Source organism: Fukomys damarensis, unplaced genomic scaffold (assembly GCF_012274545.1).
Source record: "Fukomys damarensis isolate Sample0158 unplaced genomic scaffold, DMR_v1.0_HiC HiC_scaffold_24, whole genome shotgun sequence".
Lineage (NCBI taxonomy): Eukaryota > Metazoa > Chordata > Mammalia > Rodentia > Bathyergidae > Fukomys > Fukomys damarensis.
Window position 1 is genome coordinate 53,246,120 of NW_022900936.1, and position 8,330 is coordinate 53,254,449.

Here is an 8,330-nt window from a genome sequence, read left to right on the forward strand (position 1 = left end):
TGATTTAGATAATTTATACTCAGAAACTTTCTGTAAAGTGGAAGGTACTGAGTTTTTGCTGTATTTCTCATGAGTGCATTCACATCTTAAGCTCCAATCTTTTCTGTCTCTAGAATGTTTATTTTACCCATTATCATGTACTTCACTAAATTATGTTAAGCATTTTATCAGTACAATTTTTAAAGATATGTGAGAAATGTTTTATGTATCAACATATTTGCTAGGAAAGAATCTTCTCTTGTCACACTGGGCATGTGTGCTATGTATTATAACATGTAACCAAAAATTATGTTAACAAACTGAATCCTTACCAAACATCCATGATTGTGTGGATTGACCAGAAGTTTAATAGAGAGTGAAAAATGTTCTTTATAACTATTTACTGAATAAACTTTCTCATCTCCATCTCTGTCTCTCTCTGTCTCTCTTCCCTCTCTCTCTCTCTCTCTCTGTCTGTCTCTCTGTGTACCATCATAATAATAATACTTGCTTACATGTATAAAATAATTTGTTTTTTTATCTTCCTGCTATTTTGGACAAGAGATTTAAGGATACATTCACTTTGACTCCACCTAACTGTTTTCCTTTTGTACTCATACCACTGAGAAGTGAGTTGATGGGACTCAATTCTGGAGTTTTACAAAGCTGAATGATAAATGAGTTAATTAAAACAGACATTTTTCTTCAATGAGTTTTTAAAAACGGAGAACTTAAATAGAAACCATAGTGAAAGCGATCTCTGAATGGCAGAAATTAAGCTTCTAGGAAACGAAAGATAAAAGTAGAACATACATTTTTATTTTTGGCATCTATATTGTCAGAAAGGAAGAGGAAAAGGAGATTAAGCTTGTGACAATTTCCTCATCTGTTAAGACACAAATGCAGCATAACATTTTGCTTATGTAAGAATAGCAGCTACATTTATTCTTTCCTCTAAGAGTTTGTTATGTTGGGTGGGCTCAAGAGAAGATTCTCTCTTGTGGTTGTTCATGTAGTCACAGTCACATGTTGGCATGTGAAAGCCCAGCTGGTCTGTGTTCTCAAGGATGACTAATCTTGCTGGTATTGACTGGGAGGTAGGACAAAGCTGTTAATTGGAACACTGCATGTTCTTCTTCATAAGCTTGGATACCATCAGTGTGGTGGCTAGAACCACAAAAAGCGTTGCAGAAGCTCAAGTATTCCAAGAGATCCACATGGAAGTTGCAAGACTTCTTGTGACCAAACCTCAAAAATGCACAGTATCACTTCTACCACCTCTATTTCTCAAGGTGAGACCAGATTCAAACAGGGAAAATGATTGGGAGTGGCAAGGTCACATTTCAGAAAATCAAGGGGACAGCAAGTGTTTTTCTGTCTGTGCAACATGAATTTATGGAACAAATTGTGGAACAATCTTCTATGGGGCCACAGCATTTTGGTTGATTCTCATTCATAAAATCCTCTTAATTGCAAAGTCTCATCATCTCCAGGGGGACACCCATTCCGGAGGGAGCTAAAGTTTTGTGTCTAAGTGCATTTCTTCCAGTATCACTCCTTGGGACTCCCCATTATTTAGCACATTGCACTGTGGATGTGAACACTCAGACTTGATTTGGTTGAAAACAAAAATAGTGTGGCAACGAGGGTGTACTGCACCTTATTAGTATAAATCAAGGACAGCAATAGTCAGCTTCTTACCTGCTAAGGCTCATAAATGGAAATGAGATCTACTCTGGGAAAGCCATGTTCAGCTCAGGGCCTCATCCACTGATCCAACAGCAGGTTCACATACCTAGTTACTTAATTCCTTCTCAAAATAGCAGCATTACCTGGTGCTGTATCATTTCCCATCAAAGCAAATGAGATCAGAAAGAAAAATCAAGAATGATCAAATGGAGAATGAATGAATTTAAGATATTTAAAGATTAGGATTGTCTAGGACAGGTAAATATAGTCCTGACAACAAAGTAAGGTGCTATCACCCTCTTTGCTAAAGCACTGCATCCAGATAAGCCACTGAGGGTATGGCTGCCTCTACCTCACATGCCAATATGGTTTGAGGTATGCCCTCCCACACTTCCATCCCAGGAGCTGTGCTGTGGCTGCTGAGAGCAAGCCAGACTCTGTCTGTAGCACAGCTACCCATGAGCAAACGAAGCGAGTGGCCTGTGATGCATGCGTTTGGCTTAGATCCTGCCCTTTTCCCCAGAGCAGCTTGAAGTTGAAGTGTGGGTGGGGAGTGGGTTCCTGAAGACTTGCTAGTCTCAGTTAACACTTCGGAGTTGTTTCTAAAGCAACAGGTGTCTATGAGTAGGAGGGAAGATAGCTCTCTGTGTAAGCTGCTCTATGCTTAAATCAGCCCACAAATGTGGGTACCACCACTTAGTCTTCTGATCACAGAGGTTTATCATGGTGGTGACAGAAGGGAATTTTCATGAAGAGTCTTACCAAGAAACTGTATAAAGCAAAAGAAAGATGAACAAGGGAAGCATGACAGCATAATGGAGCTGAATGCATATTTTAATTCATTGGTTCTTTTAAAAAGGATTCACAGAGGGCCTACTTGTGTAGAACTCTCTTAAGGTTCTCTGGAGGGATTTTCAGAAAGGTAACAGCAGGGAGAAGTCTTAGATGCTCACCTGGGCAATCAGAGAGGAGAGTGACACCCCAGATTTTCCAGGCAGAAAGTAAAGGGCACAAAAAGTCAAGAAAGGACATGGTGTGCCTCATGGAATGGTAGAAAATTTGGTGGTTTGTTGTAGGCAGAGTGAAACAAGCTGATGAGGGAATTGAAGAGTTAGGGCATGGCCCATGCACAGCTTTGGGAAAGGTTTGTTCCATCAATTGCCATGCTTCTTTAGCTGAGATATAGACCCCCATGGGGAGCACAAAATGCTACATGCAAGCTATGAAAAATATTGTAGTAAATACTCCTTTGGCATTCTCAAGCATATCTGAGTATTTAGAAATCTTTGAATGTTTTATCACAAAAGGATTTTCTCCAGGTTAACCAGCCTTTCTAAAAGAAAAAACAAAAACAAAAACACAAACAAAAACTCCAGACTATATTCAATAAGTACTCTTGTATTTTAGGCTGGGGAGATATGCGCATTTATTACTCTATGTTAATATAAAATATTTGAAAAAGGTTCTAAGCACAGATTATGCAAATTTCATTGGTTTTTGTGCCTGGAGGTGGTCTAAACAAAGAATGAGCAATATAGTACATTTGATTTCTTAGTGATTCTATGAAGTTGTGAATAACTTTTTAAAATTTCCAAAGCAACTATTTATTTTTCTAAATGAGGGTGTTTATTTTATGAAATGGGGTTTGTTTTATAAATGAGATTGTAAATTTACAAATCAGTTTCTGTTCCTTGGTTGTGGTAATAGTAAAATACATTTCCTTTAAAAAAATCCATCTGAATTCCTGTTACATGTGAAACATAAAGTTAAAATCAAGAAGAATAAATAAAATGACAGAAATTCCAAACAACCTGAAATTGCTAAGGGTTGTGATAGACATGTTATTGTGTTTGAAATTGCCTGCTGTGAATCTGACCAGGGCACACATGATGGGTCTAGCCCAGGGCCCAAAGAGTGAAGCACAAACTGTCCATCTGAAGGCATAATAGAGATTTTTATTCTCAACTTTAAGTATAAATTTACTTCCTAGGAAATGCAAATGACCTTAAAATACTATGCTTATGTGAAAAAGCCCTGAGCAATAATTGCATGAGCCAATCACTCCATGTGATATTTAAAAATCAATTAGTTATAAACCATTTCCATTCCAGAGCCCACAGTCTGGTTTTGAGAGCTAAAAGGTAATTTAACATATTTAATAATTTAATCAGTCACTTAATGGTCCACTTAAGGTAGAGACTCTTCCTTTTTTATATTTATAATTAAATTTTTTTTTCTTATTGTGGTAAGAGCATAGCATGGGCTCTACCACCCTAAGGTTTTGGGTGCATAGCACAGACTATTAACTATAGACACAATGTTGGCAGCAGAAATCTAGAACTTATTCATGTTGTATAACTGAAACTTTACAACTGTTGAAGAGTAACTACTCCCTTTCCCCTCACCCAACTCTGACAACCACTTTTTGACTTTCTCTTTCTGTGAGTCTCATTATTTTAGATATCTCATTGTAAGTGGAATCATGCAATATTTGTTCTTCTGTGACTAATTTATACATTTACCATAATATCCTCCAGGTTCATGCATGAGGTCATCTACGACACATTTTCCTTCCTTTTAAAGGCTAAGATTCCACTGTAAATATACCACAGTTTCTTCATCTGCTCATCCACTGACAGACACATAGGTTGTTTCCACATTGTAGTTACAGTGAATAATGCTGTAAGAGCACGGTATTTCTTTGAAATCCTGATTTCAATCCTTTGAATATATATTATTATTTTGATGAGCATTTTCCTGATGATTAGTGACACCAAGCATATTTTCATACATCTACTGGTCATTTATATGTCTTCTTTGAAGAAATATCTATTGAAGTCCTTGCCCTTTTAAAAATTGGGTTATGTGTTTTTGTGTTGTTGATTTGTAAAAGTTCCTTGTAATATTTAGGATCTCAGTCCCTTACAGTCTTAAAAGGTATAGAGTTTGCAATTATATTCTTCTACACTGTACATTGTCTTTCATTGTACTATATTTCTTTTGCTGAACAGAAATTTAATTTGATGTACTCTCATTTGTCTAATTTTGATTTTATTTTGCTGTGCTTTTCATATCATATCTGAAAGATCATTGACATGACCAATGCCTTTAAGATTTTCATCTATGTTGCCTTTCAGAAATTTTAAATTTCTACATCTTATGTTTAAATCTTTAACTCATTTCAAGTTGGTTTTTGAATATAGAGTAAATTTAACATGTGCATATCCAGTGTTTGCAACAGTGTTCGTTGGCTATTTGTTCTTAGTTGCATATTCTGACAGTCTTTGTCAAAACTCAGCTCACCACTTTTGCAAAGATTTATTGTTGGGATCTCTATTCTTTCCCATTGATCTACATGCCTGTGTTTATATCAGTACAGTATTATATTGTTTTCATGACATGAACTCTGAAATATATTTTTAGTCAAGAATTTGGGGCCTTCACAACTTTGTCCTCTCTCAAGATTACTTTGGCCATTCAGGATCATTTTTAGTTGGTTACATATAAATTTTAGGATTTTTTTTTCTATTTCTATAAAAAGAAGATTCAAGATTTTGTCATTAAGACAATGAGAGAGGCCCTATGGCACTTGAGCTGGTAGTGGCTATGGGATGTGGGGCACTGGCCCTCGATTTTAGCCCTGGGAGAAGCTCAAGGTGCCCCGGGCAGTGCATGGCTCCTCCCTGGTCTGGGTCCTGGTGCTGTGCTGCCTGAGTGGCTTGGGCCGGCCATGGAGTTAATAGAAGTATTTCATAGTTGGACAGGAGGGGTAGAATAGTGGCAGCCCTGAGTGGATAAAACTAATTTTGACCCAACTCTGGCCTTCAACATTGTGCAAGGAAGTCAATGACTGTGAAAAGTCTCTGGATTACTGGATGATACATGGACTATGGCCTGACAGAGTGGAAGATTGTACTTGTCATGACACTTTCATTCAGATGAGATTAAGGATCTCTTCCAAGACATGAATATGCTGTGGCCTGAAATAAAGCACTCATTGAAGGGCAGCAGGTTCTGGAAGCATGAATGGGAGAAGCATGGCACCCTTGCTGCCCAGCTGAATGCCCTGGATTCTGAGAAGTACTTTGGGAAGAGCCTGGGGCTGTACAAGCAGATTGGCCTCACCAGAGTGCTGCAAAATTTTGGAATTGAACCATCTATCAATTACTATCATATTTCAGACTTTACAGATGCCCTTACCAGAATCTATGGAGTCATCCCTAAAATCTAGTGCCTTCCATCCACACAGGCTAAGAAGGTGCAGTGAGACAGATAGAGTTGTGCTTCACCAAGGAGCACTTCCATTTGCAGAACTGCACAGCGCCTGGGGAGCTCCGGTTACTCAAGCGGGAAGCGTGGCTGACCAAGGTGGCTGCCACACAGTCAATGATAGTCTGTGAAGATGGCTCTGTCTTCTACCCTGCACCTAAAAAGACCAAATATTGATGTTGAAATTTTGGAAATAGTCTGTGTTCTACAAGTTAAGAGGAATTTATAAATCAGCTGCTTTTTAAAAAGTGAATCCAGAGCCTTAAAAAGATACTGATAGAGATAGCATTGAATCTGTCAGTTACTTTGGGCAGTATTGAAATGTTAACCATATTATCTTCTGATCCCCAAGTAAATGATATATTTTTATTTTGTATGTCTTCTTGCTAGGGATTTGGCTCAGTGGTTCCACTGCCTACCTTGCAAGCGGAAGGGCCCAAGTTCGATCCCCAGTATGAAAAAAGGATTTTATTTTATGTCTTTTTAAAGGTCTTTCATCGATGATTTACATTTTTCAGTGTATGTATCCATGGTCACTTAATTTATAAATATTTTACTTTTGTTGCTTCAATTGTAAATGGGATTGATTTCTCAATTTCTTTTTGGAATAGTTTATTTTTATTCTATAAAAACAGCAGATTTTCCTATGTTGACTTTGTATCCTCCAGCCTTACTTAATTTGTTTATTATGAGATGTTAAGGTTTTCTTTTCTTTTCTGTCTTTTTAAAAGTTTTATTAGTTCATGTTTATAGTACAGCCCCTTTTACTTTTCCATCATCAAGATCACATTATCTGTTATAAAAATAATTTAAATTTATTCTTTCCAAATTAGATGACTATTATCTCTTTCTCTTGCCTAATTGCTCTGACTAGGTATTCCAGAAGTATACTAATCAGGGGTTTTTCATGTAAGTCTTTTTATAGTGTTAAGATAAATTCCTTTCACACCTAGTTTATTGAGATAATTTTTTCTGAATGGTGGTGAATTTTGTCAAGGGTCTTTTCTACATCTATGAAATGATCATTTGATTTTATTTCCTATATGTGTTTATGTAGTGAATCACATTAATTGATTTATATATGTTGAAGCATCTTTGCATTCCCAGGATGTCTTACTGGGTCATAGGGTGAGACTGTTTTAGTGCATATTCGTTATACAGAATAATTAGTCCATGTTTCTAGTGGGGATGGCCTTTTAGTGTGCTATTAAACTTAGTTTTTGGGTATTTTTGCATCTATGTTCATCAGAGATATTGGCTTCTAGTTTTATCACATACTGTGTCTTTGTTTGGCTTTCGTATTGGGATACTAATGACCTCATAAAATGAGTTTGAAATAAATCTCTCACTCAATATTTGAGAGTTTAAGAAGAATGAATGCCAATTTTATTATTATTATTGTTATTTTTTTTGTACTGAGGACTGAACTCAGGCCCTTGCACTTGCAAGGCAGATGGTGGAACCACTGAGCTAAATTCCTGGCCCAAGCCAGTTCTTAAGTGTTTAGTAGAATTCAGCCATGAAGCTATCTGTTCTTGGCTTTTCCTTATGAAGAGTTTTTCTATTTTCTTTTTAAATAAAATTGTATTAAGTTATACAACATGATTTTGTGTGTGTGTGTGTGTTTAGTGGGAGCATCTAAAAGCTACCCTCAGCAAATTTCAAGTATATAATGCCATATCACTGACTATGGTCATAATATTGTATGTTACAGATATGTTCTTCCTCTACTTAGCCACACGTACCATTTCACCAACTTCTCCCCCTTTGTCAAACCTCGCTGCTCCTGGTAATCACAGTCCTACTTTCTACTTTTATATATTTGATGTTTTAAGATTGCACAAATAATTGAAATCATACAGTGTCTTTTTTCTGTGTTTAGATTATTTCACTTTGCAGAATATCCTCCAGGTTCATGGACACTTTTGCACATGGTAGGCCCTCCTTCACTAAAGTCAAATAAAATTCTGTTGTACAGATGCCACAGTTTCTTAATCCATTCACTCCCGATGGACACTTAGCTTGTGTCAATGTCTTGGCTACTGTGAATAATGTTGCAATGTACACAGAAGCACGGATATCTCTCTTCAAGGTATGAATTTCATTTTTTTGGATATATATTCAGAAGAGAGATTGCTTGGGCATATGGCTGTTCCATTTTTAATTTCTGTTTGCTGTCATGCTAGCAATAATATCTAAGGCCTTACACATACAGGCAAGTTTTTGCCACTGAGTTATACTCCAGATTTATTTTTAATTTTTGAAGAAACTTCATACTGTTTTCCATAATGGCTGTACCTGTTTGTATTTTCTCCAGCAGTATACAGGGGCACATTTTTCTCCACACCCTTGGTCGCACTTGTTAAATTTTATGTTTTTATTAATTGCTATAT

The 8,330-nt window shown here is 36.7% G+C and overlaps 1 pseudogene; it reads left to right on the forward strand.

The window, feature by feature from the left end:
* Positions 1–1,106: 1,106 nt before the first annotated feature.
* LOC104866317 lies at positions 1,107–6,114 on the forward strand (annotated as a pseudogene).
* Positions 6,115–8,330: the final 2,216 nt, after the last annotated feature.